We start from the raw sequence: 22723 nt of genomic DNA, 5'->3' as shown, positions 1-22723 counted from the left end.
GAAATGAATATGGGGTTCACACTATGTGTAATATATGGTCCGAATGAGGATGACCCAATGATCTATGATAAATTAGAAGAGGAATTGGCTAACTGGACTGCCCCAATGATAGTTTGTGGTGATATGAATATTTCTGCAGACTGGCATCAGGGGAATAAATATATAGGCCGCAAACGAAAGGTTAACGCAGCCATAAGCTCCTTGATCCAGTCTCATGGCTTGGTAGATGTATGGGGAGAAAAGATGCCAGGTGATCGAGGGTATACATATTTCTCCCATCCAGCACAAAAGTATTCTAAGTTGGATTATTTTTTTGTTACAATAGGGGAGATTGGTAAAGTTAATATTCAGAAATTACCAAGAATAATTTCCGATCATAATCCTCTGATACTCTCATATAAAGTTCCCAGTGTACAAAGCAAAATATCTAGATGGACATTTGATAGGAAATTATTAAATGATGAAAGGTATCTAAAGCACATGAAAAGATGGACAAAGGAATTTTTTGAATGTAATAGATATAGTGCCTCCAGAAATGGTGTTTGGGAGTCGTTTAAAGCTGCATTAAGGGGAGAGACGATTAGCTGTGCAGCAAGAATAAGGAAAGAGGATAAAAGCAAGATAGATAAGCTTATCGTAGATCTGGCAGAAATAGAGAGATATCATATTGATGAAATAACAACCGGTAAAGATAGTGAGGAGACTATTAGAAATATGGCCAGGGTCAAGGGTGACCTCTTAAAAATAATCACTCAGAAAGAGATATGTGAATATCAGTCACAAAGAGCAAGGCGATATGAGACTGGTGAGCAGGCTGGTAGAGCATTAGCACTGCGTATTAGACAAGATTCGAATCGAAATAAAATTGGTAAGATCAAATACAATGGGAGAGAATATACTGACCCAAATTCTATAATACAGGCGTTCCAAGAATTTTATCAAAAACTTTACGATCAGGAGCCAGGAGTGGTACCACTCATGCAAGACCAGGTTCTTATAACACCAAGGGTGGAGGAGGAGGATAGAGCTCGATTGGAATTGGATATAACAATTGAGGAGATAAAAAATGCTTTGAGTGAACTGGCATTGGGTAAAGCGGCTGGCCCAGATGGGATCCCAATTGAGGTTTATAGGGCTCTGAGTGATGAAATTCTTCCTATACTTGAAGATCTTTTTAATGGAGTTATCTGCTCAGGTATTATTCCGGATACGTGGAAACAGACCAATATTGTGGTATTTCATAAAAAGGGAAAGCCAGAGGAGAATCCCGGCTCATATCGGCCGATATCATTAATAAATACAGATGCGAAATTATATTCAAAAAAATGGGCTAAGAGGCTAGGAGGGATTATAGGCCAACTTGTCTCACCCTGGCAGCATGGGTTCGTCCCAGGGCGAGGTACTACTGAACATACAGCTAGGGCTATATCACTATTTGATGCTGTCACTGCTACAGGGGGTGACATGGCTATGATGATAAAATATCCTCTGTTATATCTCATGGTCATACTACTAAGCTATTGGCGTATGCGGACGACCTGGCAATTGTTACAAACAAGCCGGATATGGCAATACAGGAACTAACTAACTTGGCTCAGCAGTTTGGGACATATTCAGGTTATAAACTCAATACTGAGAAAACTATGATAATTTGTACAAAGAATATTCAGAAAAGGGATCAAAGATATGTCGACTCTGCAGTTTATTTAGGAGTTAAAATCAATGCCGATGTGGGTAAAATCATCCAGGAAAACTATTCGCCGGTACTAGCGGCAATGGATAAGGATCTGAGAAGAATCGATGTACTACATCTGTCTTTGATCGGTCGAGTGAATGTTCTTAAAATGACAATGTTTCCAAAATTATTGTATTTATTCCGTGCTATTCCCTTATTAATTGATGAAGCCCTGATGAAAAAAATGGAATCAGTGTTCTCACAGTTCCTATGGCAATACGGTAAAGTGAGAAGATCGCTAGCTAGACTTTCAATACCACTAGAGGGAGGAGGGCTATCGGCTCCTAACTTAAGACTGTATCATTAGGTTTGTTTATTGTTGCATATGAAACATCTATTGTGTTATGACACTCCCGCACTGTTGCCTGGTACTCCCAGAACTCCCACAATTTACGAAGTATTAATTGGTGAAAAAGCTATGGGGATTTTAACTCGGGAAGTTAACGTGCGGTACTACAAGAGGAGTAAAAGTAAAGTGATGTTAAGTGTTTGGGGTGTATGGAAGTTGATGCTGAAATTTCTTAAGATTCCTAAGATCAATGGAACTTTAGACCTTTGGAACTCAAGCCCATTCATACATCTTGGACAGAACAGGAATAGCGCCCTTTGGAAAAGTTTGGGTATCCGATGTTTGGGTGACGTTATGTGTAAAGATGACTTGTTAGGGTTTGAGGTCCTGCAACAAAGATATGGTATCCCAACGAATCACTGGATGCTGTATAACCAGTTAGAACAAACAGTGAAATCTATAAGACCTAGGATTTCTATGCAGGAGTTAAACCCGATTGTTCAATATATAAGGAATGGGGGCAGAAAGATTAAAATAGGGTATGGTCATCTTTTACAGGGCATGGAAGAGGATGTTGCGCAAGTAGAAAACGCCTGGGCTCTTAGAATAGGGGATCCAAATGTAGATGTGGACTATGCCCTGGCTTTAAATAAGAAAATATTAAGAGCAACCAACCTAAAAACACAACATTACAAGATGATCTTTAATTTATATTACACCCCCGCGAAGTTGTTTCAATGGGGTAAAAGGGATACAGACAGATGTCCAAGATGTAACCATGGTCCAGCAGATCTAACTCATATGTTTTATTCTTGCCCAAATCTTAAACCTGTTTTAACTGAAATGGAGAAGTTTTTATCGGGGCTGCTAGAGTGCCAAATCTCTCTATCCCCAACTACTGTGTTAATTGGCAGGGATGAAAATCTTAAAGTTGCACATGAAGCCGAAGCTTTTATCTTTCTGTGTGTTGCAGTGTTAAGAATTCTAATAGCGGCGGCCTGGAAAGATCCAATAGCCCCCTCATTTCAGATGTGGCTAACTAGACTGCTCGGGATCCATAATATTGAGGAGTGTTTATATAATTTCAAGGGACAAAAGAAGAAAGAGTATGGTAAAAAAAATCTGGGCACCTCTTAGTAATTGGAGGAAAACAAGATGATGAAATTGATGAGTCCATGTCTGTATGTAACGTACATAAAGATAATGTGTTTTATCTTTTCTTATAATCTTAAATGTACTCTCCTCTAAGCTGATCGTTTTATAGCCCATAAGAAATATGCATTTGTGTATATATGTTTTTCCTTAAATTCTCATGTATTCTGTCATGATATCTTTTTATCCAGCTGATATTTTAACTGTATTTATGATCGTTTTTTTGTATTCTAATCCATCTCAATAAAAAAAAAAAAAAGTAGTCAGCAGCAGCCCATATATAGAGCATAGGAGGACCTCTTGACCCTACACAGGCAGCCGCGGCCCGTGCAGGTAAGAGCGGAGGGGCCGGGTTGGATTTTGATGGACGATGATGAGGGAAAATTCCTTATTCTTTTAATTTTCCCTTGTCGTTCGTGGAAATCTCCACCCCCCCCCCCCCCCAACCCGGCCCCACCGCTCTTACCTGCACAGGCTGCAGCTATCTGTAGGGTGAAGGGTTACTCCTAAGCTCTATATGCAGTACCCCATCATTTATTGAACTTCACAGATCTGGGTCCTGGTTATCTGATGAAAAATATTGCTGTGAATCTGCGGATAAGGCTTTCTCTTTGAGCTCCACGAATCATAGCTGGATTCTGAAAGTGCATAAATAGAAAATGGTGCCTCTGTGGATTTGTGCATTTGCAGGCATTGCCACAAATCACACAGTAGTGTTGGTGTACTTGGTCTATTTTTTAGGGCAATATTTATGCCTCCGGAACTCCTCCCCCAACACCACCCCTGTGATCAGGGGATGTTCTTTCTATTCAATTATGCTTGCCACCTTTTTTACTGCAAGGCAAGTTATAAAGGCATCCAGTGTACCACTTAATGATGGCTGCAACAAAAAAAAATCTCTCTCAGCCAGCCAGTCAGATTTCTTGCCTGATTTCTTCTTTGAGGATTGGCAGATCCCACATTGGACAAATGGAAAAAATATGTTCAGTCCAATTGGATTTGTGTATTTAATGTATTATTTTGCTTTGTTTTCAGATCCAGACTCCAAATTAAAACTGTAAATGCATCTATGAGTTTAACAACTTGAAGACCAACCAACACCCTTTTGTAACAGAAATATTACAGAAACTACTAGTGTAATCTACACCTACCCACAACAAATTTGAGTATTCTGTATAAAGTTCTAGTTTCAACACAAGTTTGTTGTATTTTTGGTAAGCAGTTTTTGCAGTAGCAGAGAGCTAAAATTCATATGCAGTCTAAAAGGGAAATATTTATTTTTTTGCTCTCCCCTTAAACATTCCCCCACTTGATGGATTTGCATGAAACTTGACTTTATTGATCTCCTTTTTTACTTTGTTCCCCCTTCTTGGAATTGCATGGAACTTGAGATATAAGTACTGGGCTGTTGTGGTAACTAGCTGCCAAATTTCATGCAGATTAGTCGAATTGTGCAAAAAGATAACAGCAAAGTAAGCTTTCTGACCACTCCCAACACTTATAGTTCATTGGGTATCTTTGGCATCAGGAATTTCAGATCTCTCGTGAAGAGGGCGTATGTGTGTGCAATTTTCATGCACCTTTTATTAAACAGCACTAAATATATTTATAAAGTTAAGCAAGAACATCAATTAGGGGGTCACCAGTTTACCAGCTGTCTACCTTACCTTCACCTTTCCTACTTCTGTTGTTGGCCGTGCGACCCCTGATTTCAGTCGGCATAAAGGCATGTCCATGAATAGAAAGGAAATAGTACTTAAAGGGCCCTGTTTACTTTCTTCAGTTTCCACATTGTTTCCCTTCCAAAGACCCAATGTAGGAAATAGGAGGATGTGTGTGGAGGAGGGGGCTTAGGTTGGGAGAAGCAGTCACAATTTGATGTCATTTGTAGGTAAAGTGTGTGTGATAGCACATCTGCTACCCAGGCATTTTGGTGATTCAGTGTATATGCTATTAAGTACCTTTAATTGAAACCCTACAAAGTCCATCAAACACCTTTTTGTAAAGCAGTTATCCCAAACATTAGTAAGTGGATTAACACCAAACCACATAAGAGATCTATTCTGTGCAAAGTTCTATTTTCGTGACAAGCTTGGTATAATTGTTTTCAGTACAGTTTACTAAATTCCTTTGGAACCAGAATGGACAAACCATACATTTTGACTTCCCTTTAATTTTTCCATACTGAGCAGATCAGTATGAAATGTGAGATAATAAATCTTAGCTGAATGCACTAAATGTATGACAAAGTATTACATTTATTAGAAAAGTAAGGTCCTTTTTAATGATGAGTGAAATAATCATAACTACAGACTATCGTCAACTCTATAAGTTAAACATTTACAGCCAGATTCATCAATGTCCAATTCTGCGATTTTTAAATTGCGAGTAAATGCGAATCGCAATTTAGAAATCGCAGAACGGCATTCATGAAGTTTTGCGATTAAAAAATGCGATTCGCAAGCGGCCGCAATCGCCGATTGCGAGAAGGCAGAAATCGGTAAATAATCGCAGAATCGGCCGATACCCATGTTGAAATTGCGATTTCGCAATTACCGATATCGCAAATTGCGATCTCGCTAACTGCGAGATCGCAAAAACGGGAAGTCGCATCCTGAGCACAGTGATGACATCACAACCAGGAAGTAGGCAGGTCCCACCCTCATTCAGCAGTGAGAGGCTGAAGCACAGGCAGCAGTAGCAGAGCTCCCCTCCAGCATTCCCAGAGGACTACAGCAGGAGACACCACAGTGGCAGGCATGGCAGAGGATGCAACAGGAGCTTCCACCAGTGGGAGGAAGCGCAAAATAAAGTTTTCGGAGCAGGAGCTCGAACACCTAATTGAAGGAGTTTCCAGGGATCACAACCGCCTATTTGGCAAAGACTCCCGAAGGGTGCCAGAGGCGGACAAAAGACGCATATGGCTGCACATCCGCGACAAAGTGAATGCCGTGGGGGTGACCCAGCGCTCGGTGGACGAGCTGAAAAAGCACTGGTATGACTTGAGAGGGTGGGCAAAAGAAAAGATTGCAGAGAGGCTGGGGGAGCAATTGGCGACAGGTGGAGGGGAGCCCACCATCCCACCGAACACCCCACTGGAGGACCAGGTCGAGGAGACCATCGACCCACAGGCCTGCGTGGGTGTGACCCGGCTTGACTCCTCCCGACCCACCCAAGACACACCAGGTAAGTGCCATGCGACTGCAACCCCCTGTCCCCTAACATTGTCCACGACTCCAGTGCATCCCATTACAAACCCCAAGCATGCAGCCAATGTACAGCTCCATAGCGCGATTGCATTGTGGGACATGTAGTCTGCCCACAATTACCAACCTGTACCATAGAGCCCCACATGTCCTGTGACAGTCAATCCTGCAGCCAGACAGGGAATGGTAGACTGCATGCATGTAGCAAGCCTAACTGTGTACGGAACATGCCACTAATCAACGTCCACTTTACATCACAGGTGGCGCTGATGTCCCCAGCACTGACAGCGAGGCCCTGGTGATTGAGGAGAACACGGAGGACACAGAGGGGGATACACACCATACTCCACAACCCGGACCATCAGGGCAAGCTGCCACAACACCGGTCATCCCTCCACCCGCCCCTGTGGCCCGTGCCACCCCGTGACAACAGGCGCTGCAGTAGCACCACGCAGCACACAGCCACCAGTGCGCACTGCAACACCAGCAGCAGGTCGCCAACAAACCTGCCGCCCTGCGGCTGTGAGGAGCCAGACGAGCGGTCTGGTCAGGGAGCCGCGCACCAACACATCCCGCGCTGGCAGGGGCAGAATTGTTCGAGCAGGTGGGCTCTCTATTGAGCGCAGGATGCTGAGTGTGCACCAGACCCAGGCCCGACACCTAGCCGCCATCCACCTCCAACTGGATTAGACGGCACGTAACGTCGCACAAATGACAGCAGCTGTGGAGACCAACACTCAGGCAATGTCCAGGCAGCGGGATGTCAATTGCCGCAGACACCGACAACTGTTGACCCGCCTGTCGGCGTACACGAGGTCTAATCACATCATTGCTAACGCCACCTCCCAGCTCTCGCGACGATCCCTGGCCATGCAGGTGCAAATGGTGCAGTGCTGCCAGGACGTCGCTAGAGCCCTGGAGAACATATCAATAGCCATGCAGGGCATGCAGGCCAGTGGCCATGGCCAGGCGGGGGGCAGACGACAACAGTGAGGCATCATCAAGCCACAACAGCAGTTAGTCCCTACCGCCGCAGCAGCAGGCCCTCTGCCGCCGCACGGCAAAATCAGGAGGAGGACGTACAGAGGAGGTCTGGGGCAACTACCAGGAGACGCCACTGAACTGTGGTGCATTCCAATGAGGCCACATGCTGACACAACAAGCATGCCATACAGACTAACCTGGACATATGACGCAATATGTCAATCTTTGCACACTTTTCGGAATGCCATGTTTATTGTGCAGTAACAGTAACTAAAATTCTGAATAACGTAAAGTGCCTCATGTCATTATTAATGTCATCATGCATGAGTTGAGTAATGGGTGTGGGGAGTGGGTCCCCTAGAAATAGTTCATGCAGATTTGGTTGCGGCGCCTGTGTCCTTCTGCTGGATTCTCCCCGTGTGCGTGACGCACATGTGCAGGTGGCCGATTGTCCCCTTCTGACTCACTGCCTGAGATGTCTACAGGTATCCTGCGCTTGGTAGCAATGTTGTGTAGGATAGCACACACGGCCACGATGCGGCAGCAGACCTCAGGATCATATTTGATGGCCCCACCAGTCTTGTGCAGTATGCGGAATCTGCTCTTCAAAAGGCTAAATGTCCTCTCAATGCAATTTCTTGTGCGTATGTGTGCTACATTGTAACGCCGTTGCTGTGGTGTTGCTGGATTCAGGTATGGGGTGAGTAGGTACTCACGGAGAGTGTAGCCGCTGTCACCTGCATGATAGGAGCAGAGGGTGAGTGCCTGTGCAGCGCAGCGTCATTAGCATTTTGTACTGTTGTGTGGCATGTGTACTTACACAGTAGGTGTCCTTCACCAAAGTCTCCCCTGGCCAGTCGTGTGTGGAGGCCACTGTGCCGGAATATGAAGGAGTCATGTGTGCTCCCCGGGTACTGTGCTACTATGTCCGTGATGATTGTCTTTGAATTGCATACCATCTGTATATTGAGGGAGTGGTAGGACTTGCGGTTCCGATACATGTATTCTGTTTGTGCAGGTGGGCAGATGTGGATGTGGGTACAGTCAATGCATCCTATGATGTGTGGAAATTGGGCCACATTGTAAATTGCTGCTTGGTTTCGTTCAAGTCCTGTTGGCTGGTGGGAAATGAAATGTAGTGGTGTAGGCGGGTCAGCATGGCCTCCAGGAAACTCCTTAGGCAGCGGGACATGGTGGGCTGGGATATTCCCCCTGCAACAGCGACTATTCCCTGGAAGCTTCCGGAGGCCAGTAGGTGCAGGCTGCACAATACCTGCACATGTGTGGGGACGGCGTTGGTCCTCCTTGTTGGGTGCTGCAGCAGGGGGTCTAGGTCCCGGATCAGCTTCATTATCATTGCCCCACTTAGGCGGTACTTTGCGTAGATCTGCTCCCTGGTTTGGCCCAGTAGGGTGACCCGCTGACGGAATATCCGCTCCTGGATACGTCGTCTGTTCCATGCTGCTCGCTGTAGCCTTCGCCGCCTGACCACCATGTAGAGTCCTGGCATTGTGTGAGTACTGAGGCTCCAGCTGCATGTCCTTAAGAGTGTTTGTTCAAGCCAGCACCTGTGGGTACTTAGCAATACTTTTTTACAGATGTGTTTTTTTTTTTCATGGTTACCACCTGGTTTGGGTTCTCCTTAATTTGCGCGTCGCTAAATGCGATTTTGGGTTTTTTCGCTATTTGCGATTTTTCATGAATTGCGATAGCGATTTCTTTGCGATTTCGCACTTTTATTCGCAGAATACCTGCATTCTCGCTATTACCGATTCGCTGATTGTATTCTTCCTGGTTTCTGTGAATTTCATTGTGATTTTGCAAAAAAATTTAGCGATTTCGCAATTTTGTTTGTTGAATACCTTTTCTTTAAAATTGCGATCGCAATTGCTTTTTCGCAGCTATTGCGATCGCAATTTGGCTTCATGAATATAGCTGTTAATAGTCTACATTCCCTATGCTCCAGAGTCGTTTATCACTGTACTTCAGAGAATAAACATTTCCATCATGAACGTCATTTAGGGGTCATCATGGGTCCTGGCTTACCCTTGTGACCAATGGTACTGCCTATGCGACATGTGGCCTTAGAGGGGTCAAAATGAATGCCAAAAACACAGGGGCTGCTGCGCACTTCTTGTTTTCTGCAAATTTTTCATTATACTAATAGTGAATAATATTCTATTATTCACTACTAATGTAATACATAATGGAGCACAAGTAGCTGGAATGGGAACTTTGGTGCCAGCATGGATAAGTAAAAAGGGCTTTTAAATGAATGCTGTGTGTGTGCTTGCAGGAGAAACTTTGTTTATGTGAGAGGGTGCATGCGTGTATGGGAGCATGTCTATGTGTGAACATCTGTGTCTATGTGTAAGCATGTGAGTGAAAGTGTTTGAGAGTCAGTAACTGGTAGTGAGTGATAATGTGTGGGAATGAGTGCCAGTTAGAATGAGTGAGTGACAATGAGTGAGTGAGATAAAGAACAACCGCGAGTAAGAAAGAATTATTGTAAGAGGTGTTAGAGAGTGTGAGAGAGGGAATGTGAGTGAGTGAGAATTTGGTTTCATGCTTGTGAGTATCTTAGCATACTGAAAGTAATTCTTGTTTTATAGAAAAACCCACAGTAAAATACTGGTGCTGACATACTTGAGGCAATTCTTAACATGACAAACACTTGTGACCAAATGCTGGCACTGGCAGTAATTCTTGGCATAATTGGAACCCATGGTAAAATGCTGGTTCTGGTATACTAGAGGCAGACCTGCCAACTAAAACAAAAACTCACTGTGTGAGGAGGGGGCGGGGCCTTTGAGAGAGTAGGGCCTCGTGCCAAGAAGTATCCATGAGGCATTTTTTCTGCAGCCCCCCACCCAAACCCCCTCTTGCAGAACAATGAATTAAAGCTTGCTGAGGCTGGTACCGATGTCCTGGGGTGCTTTCACACCCCTTAATGGACATCAGCTGTTTAAAACCTCCTAAAACGAGCTGAAATATACTGTTTACAGTGGTTTTAGCTCATTTTCCCAGCCACTTTGTGATATTGGCTCCTCACAGGGTGACCGTGTGAAGGGAGCTGATATTGTGTGTCACACTGTGGTATCATCTGAGTTGGCTGGTCTGTAGAGGTAATTATTGCATATGGGGAACCCATGGAAAAATACTGGCATATTTGAGAAAATGTTTGGCAAAATGCTGGTGCTAGCACATTGGAGGTAAATCCTGGCATACATGATGACAACCTGATATATTGGAGGGTGTCAAACCTAATGAAAGTCTGACCATGGCATACAGAGGTAAGTCTTGAAATAATGGTCACCAGTGGCATATGAACAGTATAAATGGCAATATTCTGGCACTGGCATAGTGAGGGTACCCATGGAATATGGGGCACCAAAGACAAAATTCGGGACCTGGCACAATGGAAGTAATTTCTGATCTTTGAAAGAATTATTTTGAAATAAATAAGGTCAACTCCTGAGGAGTGTCAGGGTTCAATGGATTGGATCACTGTGAAAGGAGTTAATTATTTAATGAATGTTCTTTCAAAGCCTGTGTCATTTTAGCAGATGTATGTGAAAGAATGTGCTTTAGAATACGCTACTAGATCACTTTTTTCCCAAAATGTTTTTGGGGGAGCAAAACCCCTTAGAAGAGTTCTGGCTTACTCGCTTCATTCGTTCACTACAATTCAGGGAAAGTATTCTGCCTCCCAAGTTTCAAAGATAAAGCCAGCACCATAATATTGGTGCTATCTTAAACAGACTTTTGTCTTTGTTGTGTTGCTGCATTAATTATGAAGTTATCATGAAACTTCTTAGATATATATTATTATGATCTCATCAAGGTGAAGGTTATGTAACATAATTTACTGGGGAAAAACAGGGTCAATGGTCATATGATGTCACTTCCTGTGATATAATTAAGTTCCAAAGGTATGTGATGTCACTTCCTCTACCTCTGGCATGTTGATGGCTTCAAGGGAGGTCACAGTGTTTCTAAAGCCTGAGGCAGCAGTTTGAGGAATACCTTAGAAAGTGACCTACTGAAAGGTACATAAATGTACTTTACGTACTCGAAAAATGCAGTATTTATTTCTTATATAAAACCCAATAATTTACAATTTTAACATTGAAATGCATACTCTGTGAAGTACAGGGATAAAACAATAACAGATTGCCTCTTCGTGCAAGTCCCCGGGTGGTGAATGTGGATAGGGCGGATTAATGTTGTCATTGTTGTTGGGTTTTGCTGTTCTGTTGTGGTGGCAGCACCGGCATTAGGCAGTGCAACTGTTGCCACCTCCCTGGGCGCCGAGCTCGGGGAGGGGCGCTGTGTTTTCAAAGATCATATAGGTTCAAAAGCACCTACTGCAGAGATGTCTGTCATGCCTTTTTTGGGCAATAATAATATCAAGAGCAGATAACTCTGGTGATTATTGTAACTGCTGGAGCGAGATAGGGGTTCTCTTTCGTGGCAGCCTTGACTCATTATAAAGTATCACAGCGGGTTAATGGTCCTGTTGCAAAGCACGTGTACCATGCAGATCAAAGAATCAAATTTCGTGTAGATATATCAGTGCGTTATATTTTTTGTCACAGAGATCCTTTTAAAAGATGCTGTTGAGAAGTTACAAACATAGTAGAGTGAGTTGTGAACCTTCATCAAAGAGTTGCATGCAAACTGCACTATAGTGTTACTCGGCAAGCCACTGACAACACGAGAAAGTAGGGTTTTGGAAGCCGGGATTTATTCGGACAGGTGTTTTTAGCTTGAGGAAATTCCCAAGTCTTCTGTTTTCTCTTTACCTTACTTCTAGAACGGCTGGAGGTCTGGTCCACCAGCCCCATTGGAACAAGGAAACAAGCCACAGGTAAGTCTCATACTTTTACCCAGATTAAGGTTAATATAGGTGCACTTATTTTTCTCTGGGTATACCGTTTCTTGTGGGGTTAGTGGGGGCTGAGGGTTTCGATTTCTCTATTGTCCTGATGACCAAATAAAAGGTAGTGCCCATGAGAGTAAGAAAAGAGAAAAACAAATTGGAATCCTCTTCTTTTAATATTCACCTGGTTTTTCTCGCGAGCTACATGGTCGTTTTAGTCTTTGAGGGCTCTATTCCCAAAGAGTTTGGGTGAGAAAATAGGGTGGTTAAAGGTGGTGCTCCAGACCGGGATACATCACCAGCTCCCTTTAGTCTCAGGAGTGATTCCTGATCTTCACAGTAGCCTGGTAATTTTAGAGGTGTGGCGCCACAGCCAAGGTGACTGAAGCAGGAATCTGGGGATCACGGTTCGGTCCCTGGCACCGGCGGCAGATTAGCCCAGCACCATGTGACTCTGGGCAATAGCTTGCTTAATATTCCCGACGGCCCCGGCGCCTAGAGACCCTTACGGGTGATTGTTCGCGATTTACAAATGTGGATTATTATTATTATTAAGAAGTTTCATGCAGCATTTGAAAACCATTATAAGAAGAATGAAAAACCCGCCCGTAGTTTATGGCACTCCGCTTTCCCCCTCCACTAATACTGAGGTTCTAATGTTGGGGTTATCTCAGGACCCAATTAGACCTTTGTGTGATCCCCTCCCTCCGTCCATGCCAGAATACCAACCGGTCATGTACCAGGTCGAGAGATGAGGTGCACTGTTGGAGGGTTGTAGTGAGGGAATACTTGGCGAAGGAGGTAATTGGGGGATGCCAATAAAGATTGTCACACAGGCACCACAATGACCCTGGGTGGTGGTGTTGGTTTTTGCTATTTTGCTTTGTTGCATGGTTATGATATTTTGTGTTGTACTATTGTACCACTGTGTGTGTTGTGGTGGTGCAGTGTCATTGATATTGTGTTGTCTTGTATTTTTGTGTTGTTTGCATTTTGTTGTGTTCATATGTTTGTGTTTATATATGGCTCTTCCATTTTTAAGGTATCTAATGCTCTGTGTTTGTAGTGTTGTTAAGCAGTGATTTTGACATGTTGTATTGTAGTGTTGGTTTTATATGTTTTTGTATTATATTGTATACTTTGTCTTTTGTGTCATTATGGTTTGTTATGGCGTTTTTCATTTGTGCCTTGTATTTGATTTTTTTGTTGTTGTTTTTTATGTCACCGAGCAAGTCACTGCTTATGGCACTAATCCATTCGAGACTGACCTCAATCCAAGTGCCAGTGATAGCCGCAGCCATAGAGACAAGCTGCAAAGGCCCGTAACATACTGGCACTCAGTATGTTACAGTATAGGACTACTTGGTGTTCTTTCCTTCCCATTTCAGAAAACAATCTCCAATGGTAAAATCTCCTCTAATACTAACGCCGATATCCAATTTACAAATCTAGTGGACAGCTCTTACGTAGGCTTTTGAAGAGGGTGCTATGGGATTGAACCAAATCTTGCAGATTTCCCCCTTAGCAAGGAACAACAAATTAAAGAGGAGGGATCGCTGTGCAACTTCCAGGGAATTACAGGGTGCAATGGCTATCCCAAATAAGATCAATATGGGACTGATCGCATTAACTGCTCCTAAAGTCCCTGCAATAGCCTTGCTCACATCATCACAAAACTCTGCAAGCAAAGGACAAGAAAAGAACATAAGCTCATCATTTGTCTCAGGGTGGCAGCAAATTATACAGCTCGGGAGCTGATTTGTAGCAAATCTTCCGAAAATCCCGTTAAGTCTAAAGAAATAATTCATTTTTAGGTTTGCTGGTCTAACGACTTGATAAAGAAGCCTGAGATATGCTTGCCACAGATCTTGTAGGTCCAACCCTGGCATTGAACCTTCCCAGATTGAGAATGGAGCTGGCAACTTACTTTCCATAGCATCCAGCAGAATCCAGCACCAAATGGAGACTTCTTTTCATATATTCTGTGTATCCTTTAATCTACTCTCAATCTCCCATGGGCCTCTGATTTCTTGCTTCTCGCTTGTATACCAAGAAAGTAATTGCACATATTTGAAACTTGCAAGCTGGATCTTGGTCTGACCAATGTCTCCCAAGGAACCAGACCTTGAACAGTAAGGAGACCCCCCCACACTATTACTGGCATCCCTCAAAGGAAGATCCAGGCTACCTTGCAATGAATCCACTGTACCTGGGGAGTCCCAGATAGGGGACATATCTGAGTACTATATGATACCCAGGGCTGTCATGATTTTATACCAAAGCCTGATAGCTGCATTTACTACCTTTAGCTTGACTTTTTTTGGAATATTTTGGATCACCAAACTTATACAGCATTCGGTAGGTCCTCAGATTCGTCAGATCCTTTGTCATAGCCGTTAGCAACCGACCCCACATTGTAGTATCTGGTGTCCTTAATAACATTCTACAGTTCTTGAACTGCAAAGCATCAAAGTACTTCTCCAGATTTAGTAATGCCAAGCCTTCTTTGCCCGGCTTATGCCTCAGTTTCTTCTGTGCCAGACTCACTGCCCCGGAGGCCTGTATAAACAATGTTATTTTCCCCTGGATCTTAGCAATTAGTGATTCAGGGATGGGAGGTGAGATATAATTAAAAAGGTTTGTCAGCTTAGGTAGAATATTCGTTTTGATCAAATTGACCTGACTGTATTTAGTTAATGGGCGGTCTTTCCATTTAATGAGCAACATTTCGATTTCTCTAGTCACCCTCCCCAGGTTATACACCAGGATTACCTTTAAGCAATGAAGAAAAATGATGCCCCGATATCTAAATTCTGACTTTGTACCCCCCTGTTGACCATGTAAGCTCCAAAACATAATGTCTGATTTACTTTGGTTGATGGAATGCCCAGAGAAAGACCCAAACTCTTCAGCTAATTCCTCCACTCTTTGGGATTGTCGTATCCAGTTCTGGTGTACATATAATCAAATAGTCAGCATATAGGGCTATCTATGTACTGAACCCCTGTGACACCAATAGAATTACTTGCTGATCTCCTCTGTACATTTGAGCAAATGGCTTCATATAGATATCGAAAGGAAAGGGTGGGGTGGCAGTCCTGCCTAGTGCCTCTGTAAATGTTGAAACTCTTAGTCAATGCCCCATTGAGTAACATTCAGGCTGAAGGAGTTCTATACAGCCTTTACAGGGTGGCTAAATCGTTAATACCATCAAAACCTCCCACATATACTCCCAACAGACTCTGTCAAAGGCTTTGGCTACATCAAATTTGAATATAGCCAAAAGAGTGGTGTAAGCAAGAGCAAGGTATATTGTACCAATGAGCTGTTGTGTGAGCTCATGAATCTGCCACTTGGGGACAAAGACCTCCTGATCTGGGTGTATTAATTGGGGGGCCAGACGGCTATCCTACTTGTAAGGATACTGGTAAACACCTTATAATCTGCATCTAATAATGGAATCAGACGATATGAATTTGCATTTTCAGGATCCTTAGCCAGCTTCAATATCAACACCAAGTTGGCTTCCTTCCACGATTCAGGAGTCTGGGCTCCTCCCAAATGGATAGCATTGAATAGCTTATCCCATATTGGAATGTCTCCTCCATCAGCAATTTATACAGCTCAGAGGGGATGGCAGCAGGGCCTGCTGACTTCCAATTTGTTGCACTTATCAAGTGTTCCCGAATTTCTACTTGGGTAATCCTAGCTGGCAAAACTCTCTGCCCCTGATCCAAAAGCCTAGAGAGTCCCCCATCTCTCAACCATCTCCCGAGCTTCTCTAAGTCTGGGTTTGCCTCCTCTTCATAGAGGGATTAGAATAAAGCGAGTAGATGGTCCTCCGTTTCATCTACCCTCTCAGTGACTTCTCCCTGGGGTTGGCTACCAATTCTTTAATAGTATTTCTGGCCCTCTCTGCTATAGCTTTCCATGCCAGAAATGCCCCGTTTCTCTTCCCATACTCGAAAAGTCTGGCACAGTTACACTGCACATTTTTCTTGACACTTCCCCATAAGCTTGATGTTTTAATTTATCTGTGCTTCTTCCAATTTCTTGAGAGTTTGCCCCCGCTCTAACCTAGAGTTCTGTGCTTGTAAAAGCACCTCCAAATAGGCTATTTCTTGCTTGAGGGACCCAAGCTCTTCTTGTGTCCTCTTGTTTTTATAGGAAGCCTGACTATGGAGGACCAGCACCCCGAATATAAGCTTTATAAGTGTCCCAAACTATATAGGAAATGGGGCAGACCCAATATTAGCCATAAAAAAATCTGATTGAAGTTCCAAAGTCTGCCCAATCGCTGTATCCGAGAGAAGGGCCCTTTAACAGTCCATCTATAACCCCGCCATTGAACGGAAAGTTCCATCAGCACTGTCATGGCTGTATGATCAGAGAGGTGCCCTGCCAGATGTTTAATTTCCCCCCACTCCTTCACACCATAGCATTGTCCATAAAGAAGTAGTCTAGCCTAGAGAAGTGGCCGTACTTCTTACTGTGATACGTATACCCTCCCTGCTGTTTCATTCTATGGCGCCACACGTCCACCAGGCCCATTTCCTGCAACATACTTTTCAGGGCCTAACCTTTGGAGTATTAATACTATCCCTCATGGTGGATCTATCAAGATTTACATCGAATAGTGCATTGAAACCTCCACCCAGAATTATTGGCAGGCATAACTCTAGTATGTTTTACTCCAGGGTAGAAGAGGTAAGCTGGGTCGTCTGAGTTAGAGCCATATAAAAAAGCACATACAAAGCTATAGTTATGGCACTTCATTTGCCTTACTACCCATCTGCCAGAGCAGTCTGTTTTAAAACCTTCCAAATCTACACCGACCCTTTCCTTACAATAGCTGTCACCCCTTTGTAGTATTTGGCTTGGTCGGAGACCGCATACTGTCCCATTTGTTTATGCTTTGAGAACAGAGCCCTGCTCTATTGCCATCAGATGGGTTTCTTGCAGAATCATTACATGAACCACGCTCTCTTGAATATTGCAGCACCATATTCTGCCTCCTGCTAGACCCAAGCCCATTCACGGTCCATGTAAGGACTCTTATCTCTGAACCCAAACCCATCATTCAGACCATTGACCCCCCGACCTTTGCCTGTATTGCCCATTACACAGATGCTGGGCCTTTTCCCCACTCATTGTACTAACAAACGTGATCATGAGAAATAAGATGATTTTTTGGGGAATTTGTTCCCACTGCTCCCTGTGTGTTTGTGATATAGTGTTAATTCGTTGCTGCACTTTTTATGGTGTGTTGTTTTGTATTGTGCTGTTGTGATTTCGTGTACTATTTAGTTTTGTTACTATGTTGTAATGTTTGTTGTTGTGGTGTGATTTTGTATTGTTGTGTCAAGGTGTTGTTCCTTTGTGATGTAGTCTGATGTTTTGTAGAGTTGTGTTATTCTTACGTGCTCTTCTGTATTTACTGTTGTTAGATGGCTTGGTAATAATGTTGCTTTCCGGGTCGTTGTGAATGTTTTTCTTTTACCTATCTCACGCATTTCTTACAAAGTAGCTGACAGTGTATAAGTATCGACTGATATGTGACCAAGAATGGGCAGTGATAGGCGACATTTCTCACATAATATGCTTATGCTAAAAAGTCGGCAATAGCGAATGTGTAGATATTGTTAGGTCTGAGTTTCTGTTAAAAATCGATTATCCCGAGTAGCCCCCGCAGTCCTACTGTCCCACCTTCAATCGCAGCAGCTCCCTTATGCACACCTAGTTACGTGGCCAACGAGCCCCTCTGGCGTTGCCTCCTCACGACACACTCTAAGCGGCTGTAACACGTGCTCTATGTCAGCCGCGGTATATGCGGGGTGATGCTTATTCATTATACTGGTCTGCAATATTTATCCACCACTCTCACTTGGATTTTCTGTTTGTTTACCCCTCCCTCCCCTTTTGTCTTTTTTCTTTTCTCTGCAGGCTATCCACCATTGTTATTGCTAATATCATTTATTACTGATATGTTTTTTTTACCATTTGCTTTATTGCTTTGCCTCTGTATGCTATGTTTTGAAACAACCAATAAAAACTTTTGAAATCGAAAAATCGATTATTCCTTCTGTTATGAGTTTGGTGCTGTTTGAAGAATCTGAAGAAAACATTCAACACAAAAAGCAGAGCTTGCGTCCAGAGCAGTCTGGACAACGAGCAACAAATGGAACATTTCTTTTGTGGCCATCATTACAGGATGTGAGGCATGGTCCCTGTTCTTGAATAAAAACATGTCAAAGCCACGTAAGGGGCAGGATACGCATACATTAAAAATAAAACAAATTTTAATGTGGGGTTCGCAGACTCAGTGTCGAGTCAGCTAACTTGGGGTACATCTGAGTTCCCTAAACTTACTTCTGTGTCTAGTACTCTTTCACCCCCTTTGGTCACACCCCTACAACTAATTGGTTAGGATCCATATTTCTGTCTGCAGTCCCGAATACTACAATGAATGGAGCTGCCTGCTTCAGAAAAAAGATTGTGTGCAGAGCGAGTTGGCTGTATGAGGTGGGCTGACCAGAGGTCTTCACCTGTTTTTTCAGGCCATGCAGCAAATTCTTCTGCCCAAGATGAAAAGCCATGTACAGCAGTGGTTGGTAGCCCTTGGTGAGTTGACAGTAGGGACTTGGTAATGGTCATATGCAGCAAGAGTTTGATGCATGCTGCAGGTTTGACACAGAGCCTGGCCTTTGGCCTATCCCGTGACTAGTCCCTACTGTGCATGAGCTTGCATTTACAAAGTAAATTAAAATATATATATATCTACAAGACTGAATATAGCCTTGCAGGCTTACACAAATGCAGGGGTTAGACACAGCCCTTTAAAGCTTGTGGGCTCCCAAACAGCTTGTAAGCATATACAACAGAAAAACTTTGCTTATAATTGTGTTAAAATGCCTAATATGACAGTGTCAGGTGAAGACTGGAGTAAAAGTGTCAATTGCATTGTGTAATTAAGTTAAACAGAGATTGTTTAAACTCTGAAAATCCAAGGGCCCAGAAAAAGAGGCTGGCAAGCCTTAAACAAGAAGTCTTACCATAAACATCATCAGCTTAGTTGGGCGGTCTTGTCTGTAGTCCACGGCTTATACTTCTGGATTTTGGAACGTACATCTAAGAAAAAAGTATATACATCGTGTACATACAGATATGATAAAACTCAGGGAGTCATTAGGATGACGAGCGGACTTTGTCCGCCCACCATCCCGACGTGAAGAGTGACCGCCCACCATAATGGGCGGGGGTCCCGGGGGGGGCATTTTTTGGATGCGCCCGCCACAGTGGTGGGCGCATCCCCCATATTTAACATTGCGGTGGGCAGTGCGCCGCAATGCAAAAAATGCATGTCACGCATTCCAATGCACAATGTGACAGGCACCACACGGTGCCTCCCACATTGTCTATTGAAATGCAGGGGGGTACCATAGGTACCCCCCATGTGCACCCTACACCCCCCAGAGTCCCTGGGGGCCCGCAACGGGCCCCCGTAAGCAATTCCCACATGCCTTGTTTCCGCCCCCATAGTAATATGGCTGGTGGTGTCTAACAGTCAACGCCACTATATTAAACTCTTTTCCGCCCGGTCGACTTGTTGACCAGGCGGATAAGCGGCGGACAGTCTTTCTGTCCACCGTGGTCCCACCCGCCATAGTAATATGACGGGGGGGACGGATCTCGGGCAGAACTCCACCGCCATGAGGGCGGTGGCGATCCGCCCGAGATCCTAATGGGCCCCTTAGTGTTTAAGTGATTGCTGTGGTCATATTGTGGATAATAGTGGGTAATCGTGGTAAACTGAGACTTGGTTACGATTTGTCCAGTTCTCAGGCTCGCAAGCAGAAATCTGCAAGTCATAAATAGGAAGTCTCACCTTAAACTTTATATAATGTCCTGGTATCATCGTTCAGCTGCCCCAACGATAAACCTCCTAAAGCACACTCCCAACTGGTGTCTCTCATCTATCTAGACATTTAGGATCGATCGCAAGATCATGGCACCATGACAGATTGCAGTATTCTTACATTGGAAACACACATTTGAAATTAAGACTGGAACTTCTTGGACTCAAGTTAAGATAATGCAAGGTAGCCGAAAAAGCGATACTTGGGAATTGGACAAAACATTATGAGATTTACTCAAAATAACAGAAAAACTGCTATGATGATTCGATGATAATTGTAAAGGTCCTTAGTAAGCAAATAGTCTAAGAAACTCGTTACAGCTGTGGCTGTTTTTTCATTAAAACTTTGTAGTCAGGATGAATTTTGCAGATTGATAGAAATTATATTGCATTAGGATGAAGAGGGGAAGCTACTATGCAGTATTTTCTGGAAATATTTAGTTTTGACAGAGGATCTATTTTTCTGAAAATTTTCATTGACACTATTTGTGTATGGACATTTGAACAATGAGTTAAGAATTCCTAACTTGCCTCCACTGGTTATATTTGTTCACCATGTAACCTTATTGGCACAGGTGGACATCCTGTCTTGAGCCTGTGGGCTTTCACTTCGAGGTGTGCAAGGTTACATCTCACTAAAATAAACTGTGCCAAATACAAGCTTTTTATTTACATTTAATGTTTATATTATTCCTGAGGTCAGAATGTCGATAATCATGTGCTTTTTTGTTAAAATGTTTGCATTACTTACCGGTAATCTTCATTGCTCCTAGTCCTGTTTCTCCCCGTCCCATTCATTACGTCCCTTGCGCCCTCCCAAGCATCAAGATCTTCAAACGTTTGGGTGGAGCTTGGTTTTCAAGTAGTAATGGTGGGTAAGGTGTACCCTTATAGAATAATGCCTGGGTGGGAGGGACACTTTTCAAGCATTTTCTGTACTTTTTTCTGTTTCGGGAGGTGAATCCACCTCATAAATAATGAATGGGATGGGTACATAAGGAAGTGGCGGTAAAGAAGTTTAATTGTAATGTTATGAGATGCCGACCCAAAGATGGAAGCCAGTGAGCCACCAAGAGAAACTTCTAACGTCACATATGCTAACAAACATCCTGTTCCAATCCTGGCGCTTAGAAAATTGCAGAAAAATAGTGTTCTGTTTGGTTATTATTATTCCGCTATAACACATAAAGCCTTTTGGACAAAGAAAATAGAAGGTCCTGTTTAGAGCTCTGATATCATCCTTATTTTCAGTAGAGTCATTTCAACATCTATGTTTAGTTAGAGAACACCATTGCAATCATTGGAATAGAAGAGGAAGAAGTTTCTGAGGAAGAAACATTTGAAGGTTCATGCCAGACCACATAATCACAGGTTGCTGTTCTGGCAACAAGTTCAATCGATTTCAATAGGCAGTTGCCTTCACAAGAACTAACACAAAGATATGTCCATCCATTAGATAAATGGTAAGTGAAGGGCAGAGGAGCCTAATATCATGAAAAATGGCATGGGAGAAATGTGGCTCACTGGTTAGAGCAGGCAGACCCTGAAGCAGAGGTCAGACCCGGGACCAGGGTTCAATTCCCGACGAGGCAGGGTCTGAGCCCAAGTGTCCACGGACTTGATAATTCTCACTTCGCTGCCTACTCGAATCACGGGTTCACTCTGCAACTCTGGGCAATAGCTTGCTTAATCTCCACTACGGCCCCCCTGTGGCGGGATGCCTGGCTTTCACCTTGGGGATGCCCAGTACGAGTTATCTCACAGGGAAAAGCCAGGAAGGGTTCCCAATGCAAGCGCCGAGATGCCCAAGGGTAAGTCGAGCGCTATATAAGAACACACATACATACATACATACAGATGGCAACCAAGTCCAACCAGGTGGCATTGAATTGTAGATTATGGAAAAAGGGGGGGAAATGTATAAGAGACAGAAAAAAATACCGTACCCCGGAAAAGAACATAGGTCAATTGTAAGACCGCATTGTAAAAAAACATTCACATTACATTACAAAAATTAATTCATTGGTTGCATGACCATATTGTATATAGAATCCCTATATTAATGCAATAAGAAGTATTAGAAGAACATTGTGCATACATACAGATCAAATAGCAAACATATGGACCAATCCAAGGGTTTCCATGAATAGTTTAAATAAGAAAGTCAGGTAGAGGGGAAATTGAGAAGAGAGACAAGAGAAATAGCAAAAAACAAAGCCAATTTTAGTATGGGTATAATGCGACACTGCATGTATTTAAAGTGCTTCTGTGCGAGTTCATGCAGCTAGGGAGCCCTGTATCTATAGCCCATCCATATATATATTGTAACATAGCATGCTCCTCGAAGTCCTGTGCAGTAGTGATGGTGTTTAAAGCTTTTATGACAAACTGTCGAATAAAGTATCCTTTGACTTGCTTAGCGTAAGCCCTTACGGTTAATTAATGCACAAACACGGTCAGCGTGCCCGTGTTGAGCAAGAAACCAGAAGTATGAGACAAAACTAGGGACACCATGAGCATGCATCTGAAGGATAAAATAACAAATAAAACCACAGGTTTA

This window comes from Lissotriton vulgaris, chromosome 9 (assembly GCF_964263255.1).
Source record: "Lissotriton vulgaris chromosome 9, aLisVul1.2, whole genome shotgun sequence".
Taxonomy (NCBI): domain Eukaryota; kingdom Metazoa; phylum Chordata; class Amphibia; order Caudata; family Salamandridae; genus Lissotriton; species Lissotriton vulgaris.
This window is presented reverse-complemented; position numbering follows the sequence as displayed.